Source organism: Oenanthe melanoleuca, chromosome 19 (genome assembly GCF_029582105.1).
Source record: "Oenanthe melanoleuca isolate GR-GAL-2019-014 chromosome 19, OMel1.0, whole genome shotgun sequence".
Classification (NCBI taxonomy): Eukaryota; Metazoa; Chordata; class Aves; order Passeriformes; family Muscicapidae; genus Oenanthe; species Oenanthe melanoleuca.
In genome coordinates, this window is record NC_079352.1 from 10,886,343 (window position 1) to 10,906,714 (window position 20,372).

Below are 20,372 nucleotides of genomic sequence, written 5' to 3' on the forward strand. Positions count from 1 at the left end.
GGGTGGCTGTGGGGAATTAGCCAAGTGACGGCCCTGGAGTGGCCGTGGGGACAAGACTCAAGCGATGGCCCCAAGGGTGGCCATGGGGATGTGACCCAAGTGATAACACTGAAGGCGGCTGTGAGGACATTACCCAAGTGATGGCCCCAGGGGTGACTGTGAGGACATTACCCAAGCAATGGCCCCAGGGGTAGCCATGGGGACGGGACCCAGGCGATGGGCTGGGGGTGGCCGTGGGGACAAGACCCAAGCGATGGCCCCGAGGGTGGCTGTGAGGACACTATCCAAGTGATAACACTGAGGGTGGCTGTGAGGACATTACCCAAGCAATGGCCCTGGGGGTGGCTGTGGGGACATTACCCAAGCAATGGCCCTGGGGGTGGCTGTGGGGACATTACTCAAGCAATGGCCCTGGGGGTGGCTGTGGGGACATTACTCAAGCCATGGCCCTGCGGCGGCCGTGGGGACATTACCCAAGCGATGGCCCCGAGGGTGGCTGTGAGGACATTATCCAAGCGATGGCCCTGGAGTGGCCGTTGGGACATAACCCAAGCGATGGCCCTGGGGGTGGCTGTGTGGACATAACCCAAATGATTGCCCTGGGGGTGGCTGTGGGGACAGGACCCAAGCGATGGCCCTGGGGGTGGCTGTGGGGATATTACTCAAGCCATGGCCCTGGGGGTGGCTGTGGGGACAGGACCCAAGAAATGGCCCCGGGGATGGCTGTGAGGACATGACCCAAGCTATGGCCCTGGAGTGGCCATAGGGACATGACCCAAGTGATGGCTGCAGGGGTGGCTGTGAGGACATGACCCAAGTGAAGGCCATGGGGACGGTTGTGAGGACATTACCGCCTCTCCCAGCCTCCAGCCTTTCCCTTTCCTGTGAAACTGGCCCCCCATGCCCATACTGGCCTTTTTCAAGTACCCAAACCCATTCCTGCTTCTCCCAGTCCCCAAACCCTCTTTCCTCAACACCACTGATGCCCTAAACCCTAAGGCTCTCCCCACCTTTATCCCAGATTTTCTTTACCTTGGGACCTCCCTGAACTTCAGTTTCCAGCACCAGAAACTCTGAACAGCAATTCAAGAGCAATAGGACTGCCTGATCTACCGGCTCACTGAACTCCCTTTCCTGGCCACGCCACCTCTCCAGCCTCCAGATCCTCCTTTTCCTTTGTCCTGGGAACCCCTAGACCTCCATTCCTGCCTTTCTCCTTTCCTTAACACTGGGGACCCCCTAAGCCCCCCTCCCCATCTGTCCTGGCTCTTCCTAACCTATGACTCACTTTTGCTCAATGCTGGGGACCCCTTGAACCTCCTATTCTACTTCTCCCAACCCCTGTACACTCTATTTCCTTGACCTTGGGACTTCTCTGAATCTTCATTCCTATGCACTGGGACCCACACCCCTTCACCCCCAACCCTCATTCTTACACCTCCTGCACCATCTTCTCCACACCGGGACCCCCTGAATCCTCTTATATGGCACCAAGGCCCCTTATCCTGCACCCCCTATCCTCCACTGCACTCCCTTTCCTGGCCATCCCATCATCACCAGTCCCCAGCCTTCCCCTTTTCCTTGACTCTGGGACCTGGATCCTTGTTCCCTCCTTTCCCAGCCTCCAGATCCCCTGTTCTTTCACACTGAGGACCCCCAGGTTCATCCATTCCTGGCTATACCAGGTCTCCCCACCCCATGACTCCCCTTTCCTTGAAACTGGGGACCACTCAACAGCCTTTCCTATACATAAGAATACCCTGGAATTCCCTCTGCAAGACCCTGCACTGTCTCCCCGAGCAACATGTGCCCCTTATCCTGCACCAATCCCCCCACCCCTCACCCCCTTTCCTGACCATTCAACCTCTCCCCCCCCCCAGCCTCCCCTTTTCTTGGCACTGGGACCCCCAGGCCCCCTGAGTCCCCATGTTCCCCCAGTTCTCCACTCCCTGCACTTCCTGGGAGGCTGGGAGGGTGGAATGTGGGAAGTGGGAATTTGAGAGAGGAATTCGGAACCTCGGAGCACCGGGATGGGGCTTCTCCTCCGCCTCCTCACCATCCTGTGCTTCCCAGAGTCAGAATTCGGATGGAATCTCAAGGTGGTGTTGAGTCACTGTGTCTGTCATCACTGCCAGCATCATTATCCTCATCAGTGTCCTGGTAACACCCCAGTCAGATCAGGAAAGCAGCACGGATCCGCCTGGCAGCATTCTGAGGATCCCTCACCATAGGTGTGTGTCCCACTTCATGCTTTCTATCCTTGTTCAAGCCCCATGAATTTCCATCCCAGCCCCACAGATCCTATCCCTGCCCCATGGATACTCATCACAGCCCCGTGGATCCCATCCCATTCCCACAAACCCTTGTCAGAGACTGATACATTATGATTTATGACTTAACATTTTCATGAAGGACTTTTGCCTGTTGTAGCAAAACTGTATTACAAAAGCTACAGAGAAGACCACCACACCCTGAGGAGGCCTCCTGACTTAGGCCCTACACCACTCACTGATGAGGATAAGATAAAGTAACAACTCAGGGGCAGTCACAGAGCACAAGCTCAACACCTTCAGGGTGTTTACAGCGCCAGGGCTATCAGCTGCCAGTCTCTAACAGACCTTCACACCTTAGGTTGGAGGGGAAAAGGCTTTGGGTGTGTTGGAAAAACCTCTGGCTAGAGGTGCAGTGAGTTTGCATCCTCCACTGCATAGAGAAACCCAGCTGAGGGGCACTCAGGAAAAAGGCCACATCCACTTGAAGGACAGCAGAGGAGGTGTCATGGCCCATCAAAGCCCTTCCAGAGTGGTCCCCAGATTCAGCATCAGAACACTGCAGCATGATGCAGCAGACCCTCAGTGTTGCAAGGGACAGTGTTAAACTGGCCCCTGCAAGGGAGGCACGTGGGCATTCCCATGTGGCCCTAAGTGTATATTATTAATTCTCTGGATTTATACTCTTTGGCATGTGGCTGTGTGGCAGCAGTAGCAGGGGACCCTCACCACCAAGACCAGATGGACAGCAGCAAGGAGACATTGTTGGGACCCTTGGAGAGGTGATGTGTTCCACTTAACCCCTGTCACTCTGTCTACCCACCCCCCAGGCACACTCTTTCTCCTTTTCTTTCTCCTTTTCTGTCTCCCCTTCCCCTTCCCCTTCCCCTTCCCCTTCCCCTTCCCCTTCCCCTTCCCCTTCCCCTTCCCCTTCCCCTTCCCCTTCCCCTTCCCCTTCCCCTTCCCCTTCCCCTTCCCCTTCCCCTTCCCCTTCCCCTTCCCCTTCCCCTTCCCCTTCCCCTTCCCCTCCTCTCCTCTCCTCTCCTCTCCTCTCCTCTCCTCTCCTCTCCTCTCCTCTCCTCTCCTCTCCTCTCCTCTCCTCTCCTCTCCTCTCCTCTCCTCTCCTCTCCTCTCCTCTCCTCTCCTCTCCTCTCCTCTCCTCTCCTCTCCTCTCCTCTCCTCTCCTCTCCTCTCCTCTCCTCTCCTCTCCTCTCCTCTCCTCTCCTCTCCTCTCCTCTCCTCTCCTCTCCTCTCCTCTCCCTCTCCCTCTCCCTCTCCCTCTCCCTCTCCCTCTCCCTCTCCCTCTCCCTCTCCCTCTCCCTCTCCCTCTCCCTCTCCCTCTCCCTCTCCCTCTCCCTCTCCCTCTCCCTCTCCCTCTCCCTCTCCCTCTCCCTCTCCTCTCCCTCTCCTCTCCCTCTCCTCTCCCTCTCCTGCCCTCCCTTTTCTGTTTCACCAACATCTAACCTCACTTGGTTTTAATCACATTTTTTGCATATATTTTGAACCTTCAAAGTTCTGACTGTTTTATACACAGATAATTAATTTTCTTTGCTCTTCTGTGTTTAAACTGGATCGTAACTCTCCCCCATTTCCATGGATCTCCCCAACCACCGGCTCCCCCCACTCTCCCTGCTCTGATTGTCTTGGATCTGCAGTGTCTCCAGGTCACAGGGGTGGCTCTGCTGGGGGCACTCATCCATCTGGATGTGGGAATCCCAAAGTTCTGGCTTGACTATGGCCCTGCTCAAATAGAGTCCTGTCCAGATACCCCAAAACCATGAAATGGGGAGCCCAAGGCCAGGCTCTGACAGTGCCACAAATTGGAAATGCAAGGAGTGGAAAACTGGGGAGCTTTGAGGGGTCTGAGGGGTCCCAGAGTCAAGGAAAAGGGAGAATAGGAGAGGGAAGAGCTGGGATAGTAGGGAAAGGAGATGCAGGCAGGTATTGGTCCAGGATAGAGGCCTGCAAGGTCCTGCCAACTGTTTCACAAACTCTGCATTTTTTCAACAGCAACTTCATACACAAATAATAGGCTAACATCTCTCCAACCAGCGTGAATCAGAGCTTTCCTTCTCAGCTCTAGGTACCATCCTAAGCTCTCAGTCTCACAGAGTCATGGTCCAGATGGAACGGTACCAGGGACTGCTCACACACTAAAGGACAAAAAAGCTCAACAGCTTGGCGTTTGCATTCCCACTGACAGATCAACAGCTCTAACCCAGAGAAGTGCTGTTTGGGAAAAGCATTGAAACTCACTGACACACCCAGTGTGTGCATCCAAACTTGTTTGCCTGTCTCAAAAGAAATGGCATCCCCTCCTCCAAAATACAAAATGTCCAGGGACTGATCCCAGACTGAGGATCTGATATAAGGACTGATGCTGCTTGGCCATCTGTGACTGTAGAACAGACAACTTAAAGACAAGTTTGCAATCTGCTTAAAGCAGAAGGAATAAAAACTAGTGTCATGGTGGGGCTTCCTGGGCTTTAAATGGCCCAGCCCTTAACCCCAGGATATGGAACACTCTCCTAGAGGGCTATCTAAAGAGGTGGAAAGCTTACCTTATGCCCTTTGTGGAAGCTGAGACAGAGAGTACTGTGGATTTAATTAGCATATGTAGTTTGATAACCAAGATGCCTTGGCAAGAGCAAACAGAGCTTCGAAGACTACAAGAAGATTGGATCAAGATTGGTGACAGGAAAGAAGATTGAACTAAGTAGAGATGTAAAGTTTGCCTGTGTGATGTTTAACCTGATGAATGTAGTAAAAAATTACTAGCCTTCCTAAAAATGGTATATAAGCATATGTAGCTCACAGTAAAATTCGGATTCTGATCATGAATCAGTAGTCCCCATTTCTCTCTCAATCTCTCAATCATTGATAGACTTAATTTTATCAGAGCAAGGGAACTGGATTGAACAGAAGCTGGAAAAATTAAGTCAGGGGATTTACCAGGAGTGGAATCAGAAAAATCAGCCCAAGATTAGGGGAAAGCAGAATAGAAGGAGAATCAACAGGGGAAAAATGATAGAGGGAGCTGAGTGAATGTATCCCTTTCTTTTGCTTACTCCTCTACCAAGTGCAGACAAAAAAGATACAGATGGAAAACCAGTACAAGCCTTATGTTGTATGGCATAGAATTCCCAGAGCAAGAAAGGATGGAAGTAGGAGTACCCAGGGTTGGGGAAGAGAGAAGATCATAATTTCATCTATCTGCACTGGTTTATCTGTGGACAGACACGAAGAAAGCTGTAGCTGAGGCAGAGGGACAAGTGAGAAAGGAACAGGGAATATACCAAACCCTCATACTGGACTGCCACGTATTGTGAGAGGTCCCTCATCGCTTTACCCAATGTATTATTTGGTGGTCAAATACAAATAAAGAAGGAGTCTGTGTTTTAATTGATATGGGGGCATAGGTCACGGCAACCCAGAAAGAATATAGGGAACTACTGCACCCATGTGGGGACTAGGTGAGCAGCCTGTAGTGGGGAGGGTTACTAATTTGAAATTGTAAATTGGAGATTGGGACCGTCATATATATCCTGTTATGGTTGCTTCAGTTGGTCAATACTTTTTAGGAATGGATATTTTGCAGGGTACTTCATTAGAAATTATTGGTACATATTGGGCTTTTGGCACCATAGTGGCTACATGCCAGAGTTATCACTGTGTGACTTGTACAGCAAGAACCAGAAATCCCCAGAGCCACAGAAATTGTAAATATAAAGCACTATAAATTTCCACAAGGAGATGCAGAAATTCAAACAACTGCTAATGATTTGCTACAAGCAGGTGTTTTTCATTACATATATTTTCCTTTTAATAGTTCTGTCTGGCCTGTAAAAAAGCCAGATGGCAGATGGCAAATGACTGCATATTATAGGGCAGTGAACAACAAAAACACCCCCCATAAGTGCTGCTGGACCTGAATGCTACACTAGTACACCGAATTCAGCCACATCCAGGAACTTGAGGTAGCTAATGTGTTTTTCATGATTCCTCTTCCCTGTATCACTCAAGATCAGTTTGTATTTACTTGGGGAGGAAACAAATACACCTTTACATGTCTTCCCCTGGGCTATAAAAATACTCCTACTTTTTATCACCAAGAAAAACGCCGCATGCCAGCACAATATACTGCATCAGCTGAAATACAGACTGTGCAACACATTAATGATGTTCTCATACAGGGGCTGCATATGGAACAGGTGCAACTAGGACTGGATGCCATTATTGAATTACTATGGCCCTAAAATCCAGGGTCCACTGGTTTCACACTTCCAGATCCCAAAAAGCTTAGAACATCCACCAGCTGCTTCCTTGTAACAAGTCCCACTGCTAAAAGCCAGGCCTGGCCTTTACCTGCCCCTTGCAGCCTACAAACTCTACCAGATGGACGGGTGATTCTCGCTTTCCCTCTCAGCTACACAGAAGAGCACATCCTTAGTGTCAGAGTCCTTAGCAAAACCAAGCAGCAGTTCCACTTCAAACAGCTCAGTGTGCCAGGACAGAAAGCTTTTGCTGACCTGCCCCCTTGCCTTTTCCTTGCAGCCTTTTATTTTCAGAGCACACACTGAAGCTATGCACTTTGTTTCTCAGCTGAGTGTAGTGTCATATTGCCGGAGTCCCACACGTCCATCTCCATCCTACACAGACAAACTGCTTCTGTCAAAACATGACGATGCTTTGTGCTTTCCTGCTCAGCTATTCACACCGTCACATTCTATGTCCCACTTGCAGCCTGAATCTAAACCGAGAAGTTTCTGGCTGCGTCTTGCACACACAGATGTGCCAGGAGGAAAAAGTTGCTTAGACCTTGCTGCTTATGTTCGAAAACATCCGTTCACCCTGCAATCAAGTGACAACTTTCTTTGTTTTACATCCGGCAAACTTCACACACACACACCTACAGACATACAGACATATAGACATACAGACATGCAGACATACACACATACACATATACACACTGGAGCTATGCACTTTATTTGTTTTTCAGCTGCACTCACCTGTCCCCCACCTTGACTTCTCTACCACTTTTCTCTTGGCCTTGCCGTGCATGGAGTTTTCCTCTTAACACACCCATTGTGTTGCCTACCCTTCCCTTACATTGCCTTGCATTTCCTACCCAACCTTTAACTTGTCATTCCTGATCATTCATTTTTTATTACTTCCTGATCCATCCATGTCCTTCCCTTGCCCTTCCCACCAATCTAGTGCCTTGCACTGACTTGCTCACCTATCTCCCATTCCCTTCCCATTTGTCCAGGTCCAGCCTTTAATCTCCTTCTTCTAGGACTCTCATTGCCTTGCCTGCCTCTCCTTTGTCTTGCCTTGTAAAGCCACCACTTGTCTTGCCTTGCCCTTGAACTTCTCCCTTGACATGCATTACCTTGCTCAGCTCTCCCTCACCTGGATTCAACGCCCCTCTTTTTGTAGAATTTCTTCAACTTGCCTTGCCCTGCCTGCTCCTCCTAGTACTCTCAAAGCCTTCATGTACTTTTCAAAGCTCCAGTGTTTCAGGAGCACATGAGAAGAAACCCAGAGGAGGTCACATGCATCTGTCCTCACAAATTTGTTCTAGCACCTATCCTTATATGTCTTGAATTTTTGCAACAAAAGTCACATTTCACCCCTTCGGATTCATTGAGGGCACAGCAAAGGGGAATTTCTATGGAAGCTGCAAAACCCCTGTTGGCACCAAAATTCCCATTGTTTCAACCCACCATCCCAAGGCAACACCTAAACCTGTCTTTTCCTACCTAAACCCAGCTTTTCCCACCAACAACTCTGGGAAATCATAAGTGCCAAGGACCTGAAATCCCAGACATGGTACCAAAGACACAAAACTTCCTGCAGAACCCAACCCCCAAATCCTGCGGCTACTTTGGTCATTCTCAACCTGGAGCCAAGCTGAGATCACTTGGAGCACAGAGATGGGGCAAGAGGACACTCCAAGACCCTCAGCCCCCTAGGGAGAGGTGGGCAGTACAGACACCAAGACCTCCCAGGCCTGAAGGTGTTGGAAGATGTGCTTGCAATGGCTCCTCAACCCAAGTTCAAATCCCTATATGGCTCCCCCTGAATTTTCTTGACCAGTGTTTGTTGATTGGGCTTTTCCTAGTTTTCCTTTGTTTCCAGGAAAGGTTTGTTTAAGGTGATTAATAACCCACCTTTTTCCCACCCCTGTCTTATGACTTAAGAATTCATCCAGATGTGTCACAAATGACCTCCACTTCTTTCAAATAGGAAAAAGATGTCACCTTTTCCCTGCTCTGGTTCGTCCCCACAGGGAGGACTTTAGTGTCTGTGCCAGGGACTGTGCAGTCACTCTGGGGTGAAGCAGAGGCTCCGCTGGGTGGGTGTGGAGCAGAGATCCTCCACCTTCGCAGAATTGCTCTGGCCACCCCAAAAACACACTTCAGTCGTTTTGAACCATTTAACCATTTCTCCGGTCTCCTACACCATTCAGTATCAGCCACTGCCAGAAAATCTTGCTGTTTTCCATGGCTGCAGCTTTGAATGAGAGAATTTTACATGGCAAAAGTTCAGAGTGCTGGAGACAGCAGATATTTCCAGCCTGTGTGTTCCATATTTTGTCTAAAAAGCTGTTGATATCTGAATGTTTAGACACTTTTTTGGACACTGAGTTGCATTTATCATCAGGAGATATAAAAAGCTTCATTTCCACAGCACACCAAGGGGCCACATTCACCCTGCTCCACTAAGCCCAGACCAATTCCTGCTCTCTTCCTGAAGCCCCCAATCCCACACCAGTTTAAGCTGCTCAAATCCAGCACTGCCAGTCCCATCTTGATGGACTCAAGTGCCTGCAGTCCATTTCATGGGGCTCAAAACCAACAGGAAGTTCTCAGCTTTAATTTTTAAATTTTTTTTTAGCCCTGAAGCACACCAGCAGTCCAATCCTAGGAAGGGACAAAGTGTCCAGCCAAGGCTATGCCAGTGGTACTGAAGTGATGACTTCCACTGTCCCAAGAAAATCCCTGAGACTGCAGCCTGAGATCCCTGAGGAGCCACATTTCTTCAGGAGCAGGAGCAGGAGCAGCAGCCTGATGGATGTTAAAAACTTCAGCAATTTAGATAGACAGTTTTTTCCTACCTCCATGACCGCCTTCAAAAAGGAGCAAACCCATGATTTCAGCACATGAAAGAGGAGGAACTCAACACAAGGTCACGGATGTGCCCTCGGTCATTCTCTCACTGTTGTCAACAGAGCATTAGGACAACACCCAGAGCCCCTGTGCTCAGGGCAGGTGAGCACAGCTCAGCTGGCAGTGAGACTGTGCCAGGCTTCCATTCTGGACAGCTCAGTGCTTTGGTGGCTCGTGGTAGGTCACAGTGGCCATAGATTCAGCTGCTCACCCACAGGCCTGTGTTGTCCCAGGATTCACAACAAAATCTCTTTTTCCCACCCTGTCAGAGACAGCAAAGTCCCAGCGCTTGCTGCAAGGTTCAAGTCTCTGTGCCCAGGACTTGTGCCAGGAACAAGGAGGCACTCAACCTCCCCCAGGCAGCACCTCCTGCTCTGTTAAACATCACACCCGGTGCCAGTCTGGGGTTGGAGCAGCAGCAAGTTCAGGCTGAGAAAAAATTCTTATCAGAACCCTTGGACTTCACACCAGTGTTCCAGTAATACCCAGAAGGTGACAGTTTGGTTGCCAGATGAAGAATCATTAGCACTTGGTGGGTTTGATGCCTTAGGATTTTAGCTTTTCTATTTTTCATATATTTGCGAACCTGCAATTCTTTAGTGTATAACTCTAAACTCCATATAAAGTGTGAGCTGTTGCTTTCCCATTTTGATCAGACAAAACAATTCCTCTCTACCCTGGGAATCAAGAACACCTCACTATCTCAGGCCCCAAGAAATGTAAACAAAAGTGAGTTTGGGGGGAGCAAACTTGGGGTAAATTATTTAATTACCTGAAGCCGTAATTGGAAGATTAACCCCCAATATGCAAATGGGCCAAACTTACAAAAGTATGAAAACAGATGACCCGTGGTCCATTTTTAGGTGTAGCTCCTGGAGGGGCTTCATCTGCCCGAGATGTACCTGAAGGCTCTTCAATAAATAAAACTGCTTTTTATGCCCTTAATTTTGACTGGCCTCTGTTTTTAGGTAGCCCCAGAAAAGGCATCAAGTTAATAAAATGCTTATTTGTAAAAACCCATTGGTCTATGGAACCACACAATGCTTATTCTGTAGGAAGAACTGGAAAGCAACCAGGCCAGATGTGCCAACTTTTACCTGTTCAGGTATGACTTTGGGGTTGTCCAACCACCAAGGACCACCAAAGAAACTCCCAGGACAGAAGAACACATGAGTAAAGGCAAGAGAAAATACGTTAATGATTTTGGGGAAAATTATTATCAAATGTATGTTCATTCCAGGAAAATCAAAGAATATAATAGAGTATAGAAATGGAAACATTTTCAATAATCAGTTTGTGTGCTTGGTGGAGTTATGTCCTACACATCCAGCCAGATAAAGAACACCTGCGTTCTACAGGAAAAACATGAGACAATTCCCGAAACATAGAACTGAAATGCACAATAAAGAAAATGCTCACAAAATGTGACCAAACTGTTTCCAAGCCACCAAAATACATGAAATAGAATCAGAAAACTTAATTTAAGGCGCAGAATGTGCCAGGCTCCTTATCTTTGCGAACAACAAGTACAGTATGTCCACTTAAGACAATTCCTTCTGGAATAACACATTCCTCAAGTTCCCCCGAAGCTGGGAATTTGTACTAAATAGAGACAGGTTAGAGAGCCTTGGCAAGCTGGCTCTGACATTAGAAAATGTCTCGGTGTGTGGACGGGAGCTGAACCGCATGCTGTGAAGTGAAATGAGTGTCGAAGGAGCACGGTGGGTCCCAGGGAGCTCTGATCCCTGCAGAACCTCACCTGACATGGATGGGCCAACCCAGCTGCACTGGGATCACAGATCACTGCACTTCCAACTGCCAGCTCAAACATCATCACATTCCTATTGAATGCTTATCACTGCTTGCTGTGAATTACAGGGGAATTGGGTGGGGAGTAGCAACAAATTGACATTTATTGAATTACCGAAAGAAAATGTAATCAATTGTCACACAAACATTTATTGCTAATTCTACACAACTAAGTGATTTCATTAAATGTATCACTTACATGCTCACAAAGATATTTCCTTCTAAGGAAAAGGAGAGTGCTTCAAACCATGCCATAGATGAGTCCTCACTTAAGCAAGGCTTCTACAGTTTTCTTTCTGTAAACCATGATAAATTCACATTATTAAAATTTTTTTTCAAACCTGACTTTCCTAGCAGTTCACTTGTGCCCTGTGAGGCCCACCTTAAAGAGCTTTTGAAAAGATTGCTTTGTCTGCAATGACTTTGTGCCTGTTATTAGAAAGTATTTTTAATTGCTCTTTTAACCATTACTGCCCTCAAAGTGAGTTTCCCTGAGAAGAGGAGAAGCTCAAACATGCAGGTGTGCATAGGCTGCTTCCCCTGGAGAAATCACAGCAAACACAGAGCTCACATCTGGGATTTGACTGGAAGGCAGCCCAGCTGACTGGAAGCTGGCAAATGTTGTCCTGATTTTCAAGAAGGACAAGAAAGAGGATCCCAGACACTACAGGCCTGTCAGTATCACTCCAATATCCAAAAAAATCACAGAAAAGTTGATTCTGGGAAGTACTGAAATATACCTGGAGGACAATACAGACATCAGTCAGAGTCAGCACGGCTTCATGAGGGGAAGGCTCCTGCTTGTGAAGTCTGATTTCCTTCTACGACAGGTTAAAATCCACTCAGTTGATGCAGGAAAGCCAGCAGATGGAATCTTTCTGGATTTCAGCAAAGCTTTTGGTACTGAGTCTCCCAGAATGTTTCTGAACAAAGTGTCCAGCAAACATCTGGATAAACACATTGTGGGATGGGTGAGCAGCTGGCTCAGGGGTCAGGCACCGAGAGTGGCACCAGTGGGCTCTGCAGGGCTCCACTGTCAGCCCTGGCTCTTCAACATCCTCATTAACGACCTGAACCCAGGACTTGAAGAGATAATCAGTAAATTTACTGATGACACTAAACTGGGAGGAGCTGTTACCTGCCTGGAGGGCAGAGAGGCTCTGCAGAGAGACCTCACAACTAGAGATGGGCAATCACCAACTGTGTGGAGTTTAACAAGGGCAGTGTCAGATTCTGCCCCTGGGATGGGGCATCCCTGCCTTGGTGTATGGACTGGGAAGGAGAGGCTGGAGAGCAGGTGCAGGGAGGCACCTGGGGGTCCTGGCCTGTGGGAGTCCAGAGTATTCCTCTGGCTTCCCTGGAAGGTTTAAAACCCCCCTGGCGGGGTCCCCAAAGACCCTCGAATTGAGACCCAGGTGTCTCAGGGGCTGGATTTAGCTCCTTGGAACAATTTACCAACATTGAGAGAAGAAATGCAAGCTGAAAAAATAAATAGAATGTAAATTAGACTGTTAGAATGTAGAATTAGCAGATTTCTAGAATGTTTGTGATAAGGGACACGTGGCCAACATGGAGAATTGGGGGTGTGGATACCTCTTCCTCCTTCTTCTCCGTGTCATCCATGCTGGGTGACACGCTGGCACTTTTAGATTGGATGAGAACAGAGATGGACCACGTAACAAGATTGTATTGTATTGGGGGTCATTTGTAAATACCTAGTACGTAATTTAGACTATAAAAGATAAGTCCTGCCTCTGCCAGGCAGATTCTGCCCTGGACGTCTGTGGATGCCATTGAAGCCTCAGGCTGCAAATTGCGAGGGCTTGGAACTTTTCTCATGCAGGGGAAGCTTTCCCAGGCTGAGACAGTTTCTCTCACATGCAGGGGAAGCTTTCCCAGGCTGAGACAGTTTCTCAGTTGCAGCCTGAGCCTTTCCCAGGATAATAACACTGGGGAAAAATAAAAAGGAATTAATAACAAGATTAACACTTGGGCTTCACTGATAAACAGTTCTCACGGTTTGTGAGAAAGTTTTGTTTTCTTCAATTATCCAATGGACTGCTGTTCTGTTTGTAGTTTGCGGACCACACTATAAGAGTGGTCCGTGTCGTTCAATAAATCGCTTCTTTAGCCACCTAGCTAGAGGAGTCTGTGTCGTTATTCTACGCGGTTCATCGCGAGTAGCGACATTTGGAGGTTCCACCGAGATCGCCTTTCATCGGAGTGCGCAATCCAAGACCGAGTTCATCCTTATTATGTACTGCACATACGGAGTCACACAGATTTGCCAGGTTTTCTAACAGAAGGTAATGCCAGGGCTGATAGGCTGGCTAATCCTGCATGGGTGGCACCTCAGCCTGACAAGATCGCGCAAGCCCGAGCTTCGCATGGTTTTTTCCATCAAAATGCACACACCCTGCAAAAACAATTTCATTTAACAGCCAATGAGGCTCGTGACATTGTCACTTCTTGTGATGCTTGTCATGGCCTTGCTGCACCTTTACCGGCGGGGGTGAACCCTAGGGGCTTACGAGGCCTGCAGCTTTGGCAGACAGATGTCACTCATATTCCTGAATTTGGCAAGTTCAAGTATGTGCATGTGTCTATTGACACCTTTTCCTCCGCCATGTGGGCATCTGTTCACACGGGGGAGAAAAGCCATGACGTGATTGCCCATTGGAAAATGGCCTTTGCAACCTTGGGCATACCTTCTGCTGTGAAAACCGACAATGGCCTCGCTTACGTCTCTCAAAAGACGAGGCAGTTTTTGCAAATGTGGGGAGTGTTCCATAATTTTGGCACTCCACATTCACCAACAGGTCAGGCCATTGTCGAGCACGCTCATGGTACTTTGAAGCGTGTTCTTGAAAAACAAAAAAAGGGAATGGCTGGTGAAACACCACACAGCCGCTTGGAGAAAGCCTTGTATACTATTAATCACCTCACTGTGCCACAAGATTCCAATAATCCTGTTATTGTGAATCATTTCACTTCGTTACAGGCTGCAGATGAGACATGCATGCCTCGAGCGAAAGTTTTTATACGGGACTTGACCACTAACAAGTGGGAAGGCCCACACAAACTCATCGTTTGGGGTCGTGGGTATGCTTGCGTCTCAACAAATAACGGGGTACGCTGGCTGCCCGCAAGGTGTGTCCGTCCAGACCTGCGACATCAGAGACAGGATGCAGCCGAGGCACAGCCTTCAAATGCTGACCAACAGACCAATCACCAGCCAGATGGCCCCTCCACAAGCAGAGGATGAATTTTCCTGTTTCTTTGGAAATGTTTTTAGCTTTAGGACATTGTTATATGAGCTCTTTTAAAAGATATTAAGAAATTATAAGTTTGGAAAATGGTGATGAGTTTTGCTATCAATGTTAGAACTGAGTTTTTCAAAAAAGCACCAGGTGTGAAGATTTCCCTAAGTGCTTCAGGCATCCACAAATCTCCAGAGTGGTGTTTGTTTTCCTCCACGTAGGGCCCCCGTGGAGGACTACAAGCACTTCTTTTATTTTCTTTTTTTTAAAAACTATAAGGGGGAGTTGTGGACGCCATTGAAGCCTCAGGCTGCAAATTGCGAGGGCTTGGAACTTTTCTCATGCAGGGGAAGCTTTCCCAGGCTGAAACAGTTTCTCTCTCATGCAGGGGAAGCTTTCCCAGGCTGAGACAGTTTCTCAGTTGCAGCCTGAGCCTTTCCCAGGATAATAACACTGGGGAAAAATAAAAAGGAATTAATAACAAGATTAACACTGGGCTTCACTGATAAACAGTTCTCACGGTTTGTGAGAAAGTTTTGTTTTCTTCAATTATCCAGTGGACTGCTGTTCTGTTTGTAGTTTGCGGACCACACTATAAGAGTGGTCCGTGTCGTTCAATAAATCGCTTCTTTAGCCACCTAGCTAGAGGAGTCATTATTCTATGCGGTTCATCGCGAGTAGCGACAGACGTCTAGCGAGCAGACTGCTGTTCGCTGGACAAAGCACTCCTGAGATAAGGAACAATAAACAACCATGAAAACCTCTAAGAACAGCCTCTTGCAGTCTCTCATTGATGGGCATTGGAAAGAGCTGGGTTCCAGACCACCTGCATGTCCTCCAGAGGTGATCTCAGGTCTAAGGAGACACCTCGGGATGTGACACTGGCCAAGGGCAAGTTGAACATGAGTCAGCAATGCCCTGGCAGTCCAAAGTGCCACTGTGTCCTGGGGCAGCAGGCCCAGCATCAGCAGCCAGGCCAGGGAGGGGATTGTCACGCTCTGCTCTGCACTGGGGTGGCCTCACCTTGAGTGACAGCACAACATACCGAAGACATAAAGCCATTGCACAGTGTCCAGAGGAGGTCACAAGGATGGAGAAGGGTCTGCAGGGGGTCTGTGAGGAACAGCTGAGGACACTTGGTTTGTCCAGCTGGAGAGGAGGAGACTCAGGTCACACCTCATTGAGCTCTTCAACATCTTCCTGAGGGGCAGTGCAGGGGTCAGTACCAATCTCTTCACTCCCATGAGCAGGGATAGGACTCGAGAAAATGGCTGGAGCTGAGTCATGGGAGGCTTAGGTTGGATATCAGGAAAAGTTTTTTGCCTAGAGGGTGGATGAGCACTGGAACAGGGTCCCCAGGAAAGTGGTGCCAGCCCCAAGTCTGTCTTGGGACAAGAAGCATTTGGACAGTGCTCTCAGGCCCATGGGGGAATTGTTGTGGTGTCCTGTGCAGGACAGGAGTTGGACTCAATGATCCTGATGGGGTCCTTCCAAGTCAGCATATTCTGAACTTCTCTGAAATTACTGCGGCACTCAGCACTCAGCTTTCACTCCAGAATAAAGCTGTTCCTGCCTGGTAGACTCAGATATTCCACTCCTCCTAAGTACAGTATCTACAATATTCCTCAACTTTTTTGGATGAAGGAAACAAATTTAAGTGCATTTAAGTGTCACAGTAACAATTCCATGCCCTTCCTTACTAGCTGCTTGTAAGGGAGGCCATTTAAAGGGCAGCTCGGCAGGGTCTGGGGTGTGCCCCACCCATGGGAAGGGACAGAACAGGGTGTGGGTGCCCCCCGTGTACCTGTCACCCATGAGGGGTGTGGCAGTGACAGGGGACATGTGGTCTGGCCATGCCAGCAGGGGCGCCAAGATGAGGGACAGGTGACCATGGTGATGCCACCATGGGTGTGGTGACACCAGAGGGCACATGGTCATGGAGATACCACCGTGGGTATGACGACACCGAGGGATGTGTGGCTTTGGAGGTGCCACCACAGGTGCTGGGATGCTCATGGAAATGCCACCAGAGGACAGGTGGCCATGGGGTGGCAATGCCAGTGAGCATGGCAGTGTGACAGTGACAGGCCAGGTGTGGGCCAGGTTGGGGTGGCTCTGTGCCCACCCCTTGGGTGGCCCTTCAGAGCTGAGCTAGTTTGGCTGGGTCCTGGTGCTGGTGCCCCATGCCACTGTCAGTGCCAGCCCTGGCACAGGGACACCTGGGGACAGGGACATGTGGGGCAGGAACAACCCCTGGGGACAGGGGGACAGGGCACCCCGGGGGCCTGTGCCAAGCCAGCACCTCCCACCCCACATCCCAAAATCAATCACCGCCCACCCATCATTATCATCGTCCCAAAAGTCATCACCCCTCAAACCATGAGACCCAAACAATCCCCATCACCTCCAACCCGTCATAATCACCCCAAAAGTCATCACCCCCCACCTATTACCCCAAAATTCCCCCTACCCCTCAACCCCTGTTGGGGGTTGAGTGTTTTTCCTATTGCTGTGTCAATTTAAAGAATTTTTCCCATTGTCATGCCAATGGAGCTGCCAGTTACACCGCGGATCTTTGCGGGCTCTGGACAAAAGGGGTAGGTGGGATTGGCTTGGAGAGGGGTTCTCGTGCTTCCGGAGGGGACTCGTGTTTCCGGGGGCGGGGAGGAGGATCCTCTCGGTCTTGGAGCCACGCGGCCGAACGCAGGAGAGAGGCAGACCCTCTGCCATCACCTGCCCTGCATCTGCCCTGCTACAGCCTCCAGTCTCTGCGGACACAGCTGAGCACCAGAACCCAAACGGTGAGCGAGGAGCTGCCCGCTCCAGCCGCTCCCACCCGAGACCGGCGCAGCCGCGGCCGCCCCTTCCCGCCTCCGCTCCCGCCGAGAGAGAGCGTGCTCACAGCTAAAGAAAGGACTGGAACCAAGTAATCTGTTCTGTTTTGTTAGTAATTTTAACAACTGCTGTTGTTTCTGCTGGTACAGTTAGATATATTAGTAAAAGAGCTGTTATTCCTACCCCCTTATCTCTGCCTCAGAGTCCTTGATTCAAACGTTTATAATATTTGGGGGGGAGTGCAATTCGGGTCTCTGTTTAAAAGGAAAATTTCTGCCTTTCTTGGCAGACATCTGTCCTTCAAACCAGGACAGATTTTGGCGCCCAACGTGGGGCCTGAGGGCATTAAGAGGAGAATTAAGACAGGAGTAACAGCTCTCTTGAGGGGCAACATGTTGTCCGGTTTAATCTGGTTTGGGCTGCATGTGGCCACAGATACCTCTCTCCCATTTGTAAGCCCTTTTTTGAATATGGGCCCTCTCACCAAAGTTACTGTAGCTATTATCCGATTAGTTTGGTGGATTGATTATGTCAGGAATTCATGGTTTTTTAATTTTCTCTGGGAAGTGGCCACATGGATCCAGAGCTATCATACTCTAACTGCGTGTTTCTGGGGTTATTTTAATAATGGTACTTACTGTGAAGTAAGGAATGCAAGGGAAATTTTCTCCCAACCCATCACCCAGTTTTTGAGGCTACTCCACCAGTTTTCAAGGATTTCAGATCTGTTTTAATTGCTAGTGTTATTATACAGTGGCTGGCGTTGTTGATAGGCCTGCTCTACTTAGCATTCAGAAACAAGGGAATATTGGCTTGGTTAACAGCCCTGATACCTACCCCAAGGACTAGGGATATTGCTCCAGAGTCTTCCCCTGCCCCAGGGACTAGGGATGTTGCCCCAGAACGTGACCCTGCCCAAGGGACTAGGGATGTTGCCCCAGACCATGACTCTGCTCCGGGGACTAGGGATACTGCCCCAGAGCCTGATGCTGCCCCACAGCCCACTGCAGAAATGAACCACCCAGAGTGGGTGGGAGCTCTAGTGAAGGATATTGGCCAGGTATTGAAGGAGCAAAGCCAGATGTTGAGGAGCACAGCCAGATGTTTAAGGAGCACAGCCAGATGTTGAAGGAGCACTTTTCTTTAGCTGGTGAGAAACCCTCCCCCTGCCCTAAAGAGGGAGAGTCAGATGGTGCTGCAGTGGAACCCGTAGATGTTGTATCTGTCCAAGTTCCAGCCGGATCACAGGAGCAGCCACAGCCAGCAGCAGTTGCCCCTGTGGAAACTAGAAAATCTAAGATTAAAACGAGGCACCTAGATAATGGGGATCAGCCAGGAGGGTCCTCACAGCCAGCAAGGGAGCCAGAGATTGAGATTATCACAGAGTCCCTCTCATACGACAGTCTCCATAACCTGCGTAAAGACATTGCACGGTGAGGCCGTGAGCCTTTTACAACTTGGTTACTCCGGGTCTGGGACCTTACGGGAACAGGTGTGCAACTGGATGGAACTGAGGCCAGGAATTTAGGATCCTTGGCCCAGGATTCAGGTGTGGACCAGATATTTGTAAGAGAGCAAGGCCTCCTTTCCCTCTGGGACCGGCTTTTAATGAGTGTGAGAGAGAAGTTTGTCCACAAAGAGAGAATGCAGGAGTACCACCGTAGAATGCGCTGGAAAACTCTTGAGGAAGGGATCCAGCAGCTGAGAGAAGTGGCAGTATTAGAGGTACTCTTTGGGAGGGATGGACAGCATGACAATGACCCTGACAAGGTCAGGTGCACAGGGCAGATGCTATGGAATCTGGCAAACCTGGGGCCATCTCAATATACCACCTTCATTGCAATGATCAATGCTGATGACCACCAAGAGACAGTGGGTTCTGTTGCCAACAGACTCAGAAATTTTGAGAGTATGATGAATGGCCCAATGCAGGCCAATGTCTCTGCCGTCAAAATCTGTCCTGGTTTGAAGGACAGATGTCTGCCAAGAAAGGCAGAAATTTTCCTTTGAAACAGAGACCCGAATTCCACTCCCCCCTCCCAAATATTATAAACGTTTGAATCAAGGACTCTGAGGCAGAGATAAGGGGGTAGGAATAACAGCTCTTTTACTAATATATCTAACTGTACCAGCAGAAACAACAGCAGTTGTTAAAATTACTAACAAAACAGAACAGATTACTTGGTTCCAGTCCTTTCTTTAGCTGTGAGCACGCTCTCTCTCGGCGGGAGCGGAGGCGGGAAGGGGCGGCTGCAGCCGCGCCGGTCTCAGGGGGGAGCAGCTGGAGCGGGCAGCTCCTCGCTCACCGTTTGGGTTCTGGTGGTCAGCTGTGTCCGCAGAGACTGGAGGCTGTAGCAGGGCAGATGCAGGGCAGGTGATGGCAGAGGGTCTGCCTCTCTCCTGCGTTCGGCCGCGTGGCTCCAAGACCGAGAGGATCCTCCTCCCCGCCCCCGGAAACACGAGTCCCCTCCGGAAGCACGAGAACCCCTCTCCAAGCCGATCCCACCTACCCCTTTTGTCCAGAACCCGCAAAGATCCGCGGTGTACCCGGCAGCTCCATTGGCATGACAATGGGAAAAATTCTTTAAATTGACACAGCAATAGGAAAAACACTCAACCCCCAACAACCCCACTCTCCCACCCCATACCCCCTCACCTGCCCCATCCACAGCTGTCGCTGTGTCCCCTCCTCGTACTCACGGAGTGCAGGTATTGCTGCAGGGGTGGCCTCGCCCCCTCGTGTCCCCTCGGCCCCCACAGCTCCTTGGGCGCCTTGGAGGGGGCAGAAAAGGCCCTCTGGAACAGCGACTGGGGCACTGGGCCTTGGGGACACCGCTGTCGTCAGCCCTGTTGCCGTCAGTGTTGGCTGTAGGGGCGTTTCCAACTGTGCAGCCGCGCTCAACACCGGCTCCCCGGGGACCCCCCGCCCCTTTCGGGGTCCCCCCCCCCGAGTACGGCGGAGGTGGCGGTGCGACACTTGGAGTTGTTCAGTAGGGCGGGGAGCTCGGGGGTAGCCGGGGGTG

The 20,372-nt window shown here is 49.7% G+C and overlaps 1 pseudogene; it reads left to right on the forward strand.

Annotated features, from left to right (window-relative positions):
- The window catches only part of LOC130260850 (gastrula zinc finger protein XlCGF49.1-like), a 160,390-nt pseudogene that overhangs the window by 62,766 nt on the left and 77,252 nt on the right, over positions 1 to 20,372 (forward strand).